The sequence below is a fragment of the Manis javanica genome, chromosome 3 (assembly GCF_040802235.1).
Source record: "Manis javanica isolate MJ-LG chromosome 3, MJ_LKY, whole genome shotgun sequence".
Taxonomy (NCBI): Eukaryota; Metazoa; Chordata; class Mammalia; order Pholidota; family Manidae; genus Manis; species Manis javanica.
The window spans coordinates 9,894,710-9,905,350 of record NC_133158.1 but is presented as its reverse complement, the minus strand read 5'-3'; the positions used below and the strand labels follow the sequence as shown (position 1 = coordinate 9,905,350).

The following is a 10,641-nucleotide window of genomic DNA, read 5'->3' as shown; positions in this document are numbered from 1 at the left end:
GGGGTTTTCTCAGTACTCTCTTAGCTTAGCTCTTCATGTGGGAGAATATCTATTGTGGTCTATACCCATGCACTTCCTTCCTGATCTCTGAGCCTATTATTCAAAATTCCTCTGCCCTCTAAAAGCTGCCCCAAAGCCTGGGTCTATAACCTTCCACACTACTATGTCTCTACTGACATATTATAAAACAAATTATAGACAAAATAAAAACAAGAGATGTGTAAGAAAATAGTTCAATGTAAAGATAGCCTCCAAATAGACTACTAGGCAAGGTAACAGACCTTTTTTAATTAAAGGCTCAAGGACCAAATCAACATGTTCAAATCATGTAGATTATTGAAGTAAATTAAAACACATTGCAAAGCAAGGGGGAAGAGATGGGATAGGTTAACATGCTTAACACAGGGTACCATGGAGTGAAACGCCCACACTGTCTGAACTCTGGGGATGTTTACATGGCATGTCTTGCTTACTGGCTCGTTCTTTCACTCTTCACATTAGTCTTCCCAGGTTCAGGGGGAGCAGAAATGAGGTTTGAACAAGGCACCCACCAGATGAAAGGTACCTAGGACCATAACGCATAGTTGCTATATTAGAGACACAAGTGCAAGTACTCTAGGCCAACATCTATAGCTTGCCAAAAAGCCAGATGAGCAACCATTGGTGTTTCTTGGGCAGAAACCCTGGAACTAGGATGAGTGCCACCAATAACAGCCAATTTAAGACCTTACAGATTGATGTAAGGTTTTTTTCCTACAGATCTTTTAAAAATTCTTGTCCTTAACGTGTGTAGCAGAAATTTTTGTGCCTCTTGGTTTTTCTATTCCTTCTTATCAAGTTTGGCACATGTATTCCTCTACTTATTATTTACGTCTAATGTGTTTCATAAGGTACTTACCTCTGTGTTTAGTTTCCTCTCTTCTCCCTGTTTGCTTCTCTTTTTTTCCATTGCAGAAGTGAATGATCTTAAATAATACAGAAAACACACATTACAAGAGATTATCATGGAATTAAGAGGTTTTTGGAAAAAAAATTGTTTTAAAAATGACATACTTTGCAAAATTCATTTAGCTTCTCTACCTTTGGGAATAGCCAGGGGAAAAATCTTTTTGTTGGTGGTTTGTTTACCTAGGGATTTTATCTCTAAAAAGGGAGGGCTTTGAGGAAAGCAGACATGACAGAATTAAATTCTAAGCATATCTGTGCAAACGAACATTGGAGACTAGCTAGCTAATTCAATTAATTTCTATTCATGCCATCAGTGAAGCAGGAACTCTGAGCATCGGATCAGATGCAGGAAATCAAGTGAAGCAGGATACAGGAAACCAAATGCCTTTCCCAGAATTACAGCTTAGACAACCCCAAGAATATTCTTGGTTGAGTTGTGTTGACTAGCTCAGCCCCAAGGCCTATGGTTCTTTTATGAGGCCTGTATCTGCCACAGAACACATTCCACAAGGGGGAGCCGATTTGCCTAAATAAGTGAGTTACTTCACTTCATAAATCATTCTGCTGGTAATTCACCTGTTTGCTTGAAACTCAGAGCTCTTTCAACCACATATGACATTTCTAAATTGAATATAAATTCAGGCTCCTTTGGAGTGAAAGAGAACAGTAAAAGTGGAAAACAGTTACAATTAAGTTTTACTAACACAGAAACTTATAAATGGTTTCCTACCATGAGATTCAACTGAGCATTTTATTGAAATTCACATTTCTGGGCCTCACCTCAGATGTAACCCATTGAATTGCATTCTACAGGGCTGGTCCAGGAATCTGAATTTTAAACAAGCTGCACAAGAGGTTCATCTGCACATTGAATTTTGATCAACAAAACTAAGGAATTGTTTCAACAACACAAAAGATCGGAGTAATGTTGTTTGGATTTGTGTAGAAGTTAGTCCTTTCTTGCAAATTTGCCCCTTTACAGTTAGAAACAAAGATAGGTGAGCTGAAGTGCAATGAATAATTTTTCCAGCCCATTCAATAAGGATGATAAGACAGTAGACCGGTTTTTTTAAACCTCATCCCGTGACACCTGTAGAATATTTGGAATCTTTGAATATATTTGGGCTTTGATTGAGTTTAAGTGGCATAAGAAGTTGGAATCAAACTTCCTTTAGAGTAGGGTGCACTCCTCTTAATTGAAAGCCTAAGGACTTTCAAAGGGCCTGAAAAAGATTTCTAAATTAAGACTGGATTTACTTACAGGCCAATTTCAAGCTGAGACTCCCTATCTCTTTCCATGTGCCTCTTTCATACTGGACTCTTCACAAAGATACTAACCTGTTTGGGATTTGGAATACTCATCTGTAAGGTGGAATAATAACAGAGCATACCAACTGCTGTTTTCAAGAAGATAACAGTAGCTACTAAAACATGGCCCCTGCTCTGCAGTCTTCAATTTCCTTCTTAGGCTGTAGCCATTAAGACTGCAACTTATCCTCACCAACGTCCAGTCAATTCGCTGGAATTTCTTTTTAGAGAAAATAATAGGTAAGAACCAACCACCTTTCAATTATCCATTTGTCTCAAGGAGTAATATGCATTCTACCTGCCTGCCCAGATAACATTTACTCCAGTGGCTTTTCAATAACTAAAACAAGAACTGCCCTCAGGATAGGGTTTTCCAAATGACCAGGGTCATAAGAATCACTTAGGGCACTTTTTAAAAAAATACAAATTTCAGGTCTCTTCTTAGATAATCTGATTTATTATGTCTGGGAAGAGAGGCTACAGACATCAGAATTTTACATGAGATTCCCTAGGGGATTCCTAATACTAGGTCAGGCTGGGAGTTTCCTGGGGGCATTGATGTCCCTTATTAGTCACACAACTGTTTTCCTTTGTAAAAATATCCAGGTGTTTTCTTCTCCAGAGACGAACAGGTTTGGATAGGATTGGGCTTTTATTTTACTGTGATCCCTACTTGAATGACTGCTTTCTTGTCCATTTCCTAAATGAGGATAAGGTGGCCCCATGGACGGTGTGAGGAGGTGGAGCTAAGAGTAGGTGTTTAATAATAGAAGTATGTACGATTATACACGTGTTTTTCAAGTACTCATCGGAGGTTTCTCAGACAACATGTGCAAAAGAAGCACTTCTCCCATTTCTGATCTGGCCAGCAAGCCTTGTCTGTGCACGCTTCTACTATTTCAGAATTAAGCTACATTAAGTGAACTTAGGATGGGATGAATGAGTCCCTTCCAGCCACTGTGCTCACTGTCACTCCCACTATGTTAGCTCACTGCTTGAGATTAAGAATTGCCTGCTGGTAAACCACATTCCAGAATTGTGTTGAACTTTTCTCATGTTCTTCAATGTCAGGTGACCTTGGTGCAACAACTTGAAGAAACACACATGTCTTCCTTCTGTAGCGCATCCCAGGCTCATTTGGCAGGTGGCAGCTCTGGGCACTTTTCCCACCAACATTCATTCTCCAACTTGGTCTCAGAGACTCCATGTTTCCTGCTGGGCATTGTGAAGGACATGCTGAAATTTTCTACATTGATGGAGGACAGCGACAGAAAGAGCAGTTGGGCCTGGATAGATCTGGGTTCCAGTGGCACTTCTATGATTTTGTGTATGTGGTGGGAGTGTTTTCAAGCCTCCCAGAGCAACCTCACCTGTGAAAAAGGGCCAGTAAAGCTAGGAGCCCAGAGTTCTGAAGGTTGAATAATGTAAGATACGCAAAGCACCTGGAAGACAGCCCGGCCAATAGAAAACACTAAAAAGTTTAGTTCTTACCAGTACAGGTATTATCAATTCTGCAGAGCACATAGTTTTTTACATTTTTAACTTTTTTAGAAATAAAGATCTATCTTACAACTGGTGTGATGTAACAACAGTTTAACTGGGAGCTCTTTTTCTTGGTGGCACATTAAAAAGTGGCATGCTCTACAGTTCTTTTAGCTTGGATGAGAAATGGCAGCAGCCATTGTTGTAATAATAGTACCTGGATGACTGTACCACAGAACCATTTGTATTCTCTGATGAAACCATTTAGCAATGTATAGGCAATGTTTTTCATTTTTTGGAATGATGGCTGGCCAATGAGCTTTGTCTCTCTTTGACCTATTGGATTAATCTGCAAAATGACCCAAAATCCCTAATCCTGGATGCTTGCTTCAACAAAAAGTTACTATCCACACAGTGAAGTGCTTAAATTCTTCTCCAAGAAAGCAGACTGCTCTCTTTGCCTGCAGGGACTGAATTCAAAAGTCATTCTCAGGACTCAGGACTGTAGAGTGACACCTGATCCCTCGTTCCCTTCAGCAAGAGGCGGATAAATGAGTGAATAAGACAGAGCTGTTATGGACCCCTGCGGCGGCACAGGATATAGGTACTTGGCTGTGGCACAGACTGATCATCACGCAGTGTTGTGGTTGTGCTCACCTGAAAAAGCAGAGTGTCCCCAGAGGCCTGTGCAACAGTTTGTGTCAATGCTGTCTGGAATTTGCTCTTCCTTGAGCTAACCATGTTGACCATGTTGGTCCTGCTGTCAGTAATGGTCTACCTTTATTAAGCACCTACTTATCTCATTCCTGTCTATATCATCCATTAAGCATATACATGATCTCATTTAATTCTCTCAACAGCCATTTAAGGCAGGATATAATGTAATGAGCATTATATGGAACAGCCCCAGAGATCTGGGTTCAAATCCTCAATTCCTCACTTACTACTTTGTAGCTTTGGGTAATTTACTTAACCTATCTGGGTTTCAGATTCCTATGTTTGAAACAAAAAAGTAAAAATAATACTTGTCTCTGAGAATTGATATGAAGCAATTATTACAAATGAGCATCTATTATATTTAAAATAAAATACTGATCATTATCCCATGTGGGCTTTTATGCACCATGCTGGCACACTGCCAATACTTAATGCCGGTTCCATAGGTGGTTACCTGGAAGCAACCTAAGTGTCCATCAGCAGATGAATGGATAAAGAAGATGTGGTACATATACGAAATGGAATACTATTCAGCCATAAGAAAGAAACAAATCCTACCATTTGCAACAACATGGATAGAGCCAGAGGGTATTATGCTCAGTGAAATTAGTCAGGCAGAGAAAGCAAATACCAAATGATTTCCCTCATTTGTGGAGTATAAGAACGAAGCAAAACTGAAAGAACAAAATAGCAGCAGACTCACAGACTCCAAGGGACTAGCAGTTACCAAAGAGGAGAGATGGTGGAGGATGGGTGGGGAGGGAGGGAGAAGGGGATTGTGAGGTATCATGATTGGTGCACATGGTGTGTGTGGGTCACGGGGAAGACAGTGTAGCTCAGAGAAGACAAACAGGGACTCTGTGGCATCTTACTACACTGATGGACAGTGACTGCAATGGGGTGTGTGGGAGACTCGATAATAAGGGTGAATGCAATAACCATATTGTTTTTCTTGTGAAACCTTCATAAGAGTGTATATCAATGACACCGTAATAAAAAATAAATAAATAAAACAGCATCATCAAGTAAAAAACAAAAACAAAAGTAGTTACCACTGTTTCCCCAGCACCCCAAACACTGCTTGGCACATAGCAGATGCTTAGTAAAAGTTAGTCTCTCAGTGTGGAAGATTGTGGGGTGTGAGGGAGACAGAGAGACAGAGAGAGAGAGAAAGAGGAAAGCAGGCTAAGGGAAGCAGTGCAGGGTTGATCAGTAAGAATGAAATATCTCCTCTTAAGCTGTAAGCCTGTACTGGGAACCCGAAGGGCCCAGGCAAATAATAATAACAATTTGTGTTTATGCTGTATTTTATAACTCATAAAGCACATTCATATGATTTCATTTAAACCTCCCAACAAACCCAAGACAGAAAGGATATTCTTATTACCATCTGCTGAGGAATCTGAGGCCCAGAGAAGTTAGGGAGCAGAGGAGCCCTAAGCGCCCTCCACAAGCCAAGGAGAATGATCCCAGAGCAGAGCTTGTAGTATTAGCAATAAGGAGGTCCTCAGTGACCTTCCAGAGAGTGTGTTCATTAGAGTGGTGGGGACGGATGCCAGACCTTGGGGACTAAGAAGGTATGGATGAAGAGGAAAATAAGAATCCATCTCTTGGCAGCAAAGCAAAGGAAAGAAATGGGATGCAAGCAGAATCAAGTAACAGCTTTTTCAAAGTAAGGATAACCTATGTATGGTTATCCCTTGGAAATGACTTGTTTGGGCCAATTTATGATGCCCTAAACTTAGAAAGGGATAAATTATGGCAGCGGGAGGATCACTTTGAAAAATTACTTTCTGCTTTGCAAACGAATCCTCAATAAACTGGAAAAAAATCTAAGTGATCAGTAAACACAGGAAGATATACTCAGCCTCCCTTATAGTAAAAAAAAAATGCTAGTTAAAATAATAATGAGATACCATTTTTTGCCAATGAAATTGACCTAGATTAAGCAGGATAATACCAAGAAGAGGTGAGGAAGCAGGAACATAGGGACTGTCATGTACCCTGTTGGAAGTGGAAGTTGGTATACTTTTGGGGGGAATACATTTTGAGAATATTAAAATGCACATACTCTTCCAACCAGCAATTTCATCTGGAAGCTATCCTATTGGCATACTTGCATATATGTGCAAAGATGTTCATTGGAGCATGTGTGTGTGTGTGTGTGTGTGACAGAGAAAGAGAAGAAATCACCTAAATTTTCATAAATGAAGGAATAGTTACAGAGAACATAGATAGATGGTATATACATTTGGCAAGTTCAGGAATGAGGGTGGCTATCTCCTAACATGGAGTGGGGTCCATCATGTATTGACAAAAAGAAAAAAAAGGGCAAATGTTTTATAAGATCATGTTGGAATATGCAGCTGGGAGACAAGAAAGTGTTAACATTGATTATCTGGGAGGAGTAGGAAGGGAGAGGATTTTACATTTCATATTATTTTCCTCTCTACTATGTGTGTGTGCATTTTTTTGGTATCATTAATATACAATTACATGAGGAACATTATGTTTACTAGGCTTCCCCCATCACCAAGTCCCCGTGACATACCCCATTACAGTCACTGTCTATCAGCATAGTAAGATGCTGTAGAATCACTACTTGTCTTCTGTGTACAGCCCTCCCTGTGCCCCCCCCACTACATTATGTCTGCTAATAGTAATGCCCCTTCTGCCACCCCCTCTTATCCCTCCCTTCCCACCCATCCTCTCCAGTCCCTTTCCCTTTGGTAACTGTTAGTCCATTCTTGGGTTCTGTGAGTCTGCTGCTGTTTTGTTCCTTCAGTTTTTTTCTTTGTTCTTAAACTCCACAGATGAGTGAAATCATTTGATACTTGTCTTTTTCCACCTGGCTTATTTCACTGAGCATAATACCCTCTAGCTCCATCCATGTTGTTGCAAATGGTAGGATTTGTTTTCTTCTTATGGCTGAATAATATTCCATTGTGTATATGTACCACATCTCCTTTATCCATTCATCTACTGATGGACACTTAGGTTGCTTCCATTTCTTGGTTATTGTAAATAGTGCTGCAATAAACATGGGGTGCATATGTCTTTTTCAAACTGGGCTGCTGCGTTTTTAGGGTAAATTCCTAGGAGTGGAATTCCTGGGTCAAATGGTATTTCTATTTTGAGCTTTTTGAGGAACCTCCATACTGCTTTCCACAATGGTTGAACTAATTTACATTCTCACCAGCAGTGTAGGAAGGTTCCCCTTTCTTCACAACCTCGCCAACATGTGTTGTTGTTTGTCTTTTGGATAGTGGCGATCATTACTGGTGTGAGGTGATATGTGTGTGTGCTTTTTTTAACCATGAGCATGTATTACATTTAAAAATAAAATACTGATTTGAAAAATGCCCTACGAGATCTCTTTAAATCTGTAGATCCCCCAATACACTTAAAAGAAATTCCATTTATAAAACTTTGATTTATTCACTTTTTTCTACTGCATTAAGGTATATCAGTACAGTTGAATGACCCATTTCCAATGCGTTTCTGTAAGGACTTCTTTTCCACTATTATTTCCTCTGCTGTGGAGCCTAACAAATTTCCAGAGTTAAGAGTCTCCCAACCTAAGTGATTAGAAATCTTTCAACACCTCAATGCAAATCAGGCTCATCTGGAGTGAGTCTGTGATCACAAAAGATTATTTGAGGACTCTGCCCAATTTTGGACTAGCAGATGGAATCTTCCAAATCTGACTATTATAACCCCTGGGACTTTTTTTTTTATTTTTAAGATGGACTCTTTCATCACTCCAACTCTATTCTAACCCAAGAAAGTCAAGGTTGGTGCCCTGAATGTTTTTTTTTTTTTTTAATTCTCAAGAGCCAATATAAGGAACTCCTATCTGGCAGTGTCAAATTCTCTTTCTTTCTTAGAAATTACTGTGCAGTGGTGAAAGTTATTCTCTCCAGAATGGGAGTCCCTGTTTATTGGCTCAGCAACTGGGAACATGTTTACAGCTGCCAGAGGTTTATTGGCATGCAGAGGTAATGTTCAAGTGAGGACAATGTTCCTTAAGCTTCTCCAATAAAGAGTTTCGGCACAGAGAATGCATTCTGAAAGATCACAGCTATGACATCTGTTGAGCTAAGACTGCAGGAAGCAGGACTGATGAGAGCTGTTGAAAGCAGCACTTCCAACAACGCAGAAACACAGTTTGTCACAGAAGAGTGTACATGGACATGGAGACCTTGCTGAAATAATTTCCTCTTAGGTCTACTTTTGTCAAAGCTTCAACTTTGGTTCACTTAATAGAAATGGACATCATCCATCTTGGAAGAAACTCAGTTTGTCTTGAATATAGTTATCTTTTCCCCTTCAAACTACATCATCTAAACTTTATCCAGAGGTTCATTCTAACTGGGCTAGGCATTAAGAGAATTGCCTACTAAGACCTTTGATTGTACCCTGCACCCCACTCCCATGGAGTTAAGTCTGCTTTTCTTTGGCTCATGTTCATTTAAAGCAAAAATTGTGCTTTTACACTACAAGGATTCTGCTTGACCCTGCCTGTCTCTCCAGATTAATCCCTCATTGCCGCCACTGTTTTTGTACGTTTAGCTCTCACCTGAACTGCCTGCAGGTCCCTGAAAGCTCCACGCTACTCCACACCCTCCGTCTACTTGTGCTGTTCCTTTGCTCTTCCCTGGCTTTTTTGGGTTGCTGACTCCTATGCTTCAACTCCAAACTCACCTCTTTGCTTCCCTTCAGTCTTATCTTCAGTAGTTATCATTTTACTCCCCCAAAATTATATTTCTTTTTTATAGTTGCGCAGAATATCTCTGGATAGTATACTAGAACTTTTTGGGCAGCTGAATGGTTGGAAGACAGGATGGGAGGAAGATATTCATTGAACCTACACTTTTTGTTCCTTTTTAGCATTAGCGCTATTTAAATTTATACCTATTCCAATCAATACAATTACAATTTAAATTTTAAAAAATTCTCAGCTTCAGAAGAAATTCTGATCTATACTCTTCTTGGATTAACATCTTTTAGGCCTATTTCCAACTTTGCCTCTTTTAAAAAAATCTTTATTTTTAATTTCACAAGTAATATGGAAATTCTCTCCATTATAAATGCCAATGCAAATTAGTCTTTCTGCTACAAGCCTTCTCTGACATGATACTCATGTAATTTCCATTCTGGTCTCAAATGTGTTTTAAGTTGACTACTCTTAAAAAAATCTCTAGGGTATATTACAAACCTGGAGAGGGTCAGTTGTTTACAAACGTGGACTACAGATACTTTTAAGTTAATAATGTTGGGTTTTGCTGAAAGGGATCATTCAGGTAACCAGCTATCCCAGCCTCCCTAGAACTGAAAGAGTTTTCAGGATACTGGACTTTCAGTACTAAAACTAGGAAAGTCCCATGCAAACAGGGATGCCTGACCAAACTGATGAGCAGTTCTTTCCTCATCTTTCCAGAAGCATTGTTCACCAACTCTATGACATTTCAAAGAAGACCTTAAATTCTATTTTAAATTTCAGAATAAAATAAGTGGCATAAAGAAGGAATTTCTATGACATTTGATGCTGTTATGTTCTTAACTGAAGCTGGGAGATTTATCACCTTTAATGGTGCATACAAAGTAAATCTTATTTTTAACTTTAGACTCAAAAAGAAAATATACCATTCTGACATTTTTTTTTCTGAAATAAGCCAAGGTTTACTAAGTCAAGAGCCACTGAATATAATTGTACAGTATGGTGGAAATAAGTAATTAAACAGTAAATTAGCAGATGAAAATAATGAGCTTGTGAGTGGGAGGGGCAAAATGATCTATAAAAAATACTCAAGCTGAGAAAAAAGTGAAGATTAAGTTCAGTTAGAAGTTGATACGGAAAGCTCATTGCATTTTCAGTCTCAAACTGAAATACATGCTGAATAAGGCTGTTTCAGACTTTATTCACCAGTAATCTATATACACAAGCATGATGCTGAGAAAATAAATGTGGTGGAGCAACATAAATAACTTTTTCAAAATAAATATCTTTTAACAGTAGTTGGCTTATTAGTTAAAATAATGAAACAATTCCAAAAAGCAAGCCTATGGATAAGTTTTCCTCTTTGATGCTTTTTCCTCTATTCACAATATTTATTTCCTCATTTCAGGAACCTACAAATAAAGGGAACAATTTCATATAGTCTGTGGATCTTTGCAAAGAGATGA

General features: G+C 39.1%; 1 long non-coding RNA gene across 1 annotated transcript in view; it reads right to left on the bottom strand.

The window, feature by feature from the left end:
* Window positions 1–301: 301 nt before the first annotated feature.
* Window positions 302–10,641, bottom strand: part of LOC140848312 (uncharacterized) — a 65,747-nt gene continuing 55,407 nt past the window's right edge. The window contains exons 3-4 of the long non-coding RNA XR_012128922.1: window positions 899–965; window positions 302–565 (exon numbers count right to left, since the gene is read on the bottom strand). This is a non-coding gene — a long non-coding RNA (uncharacterized lncRNA). The remainder of the gene's footprint in view (window positions 566–898; window positions 966–10,641) is intronic.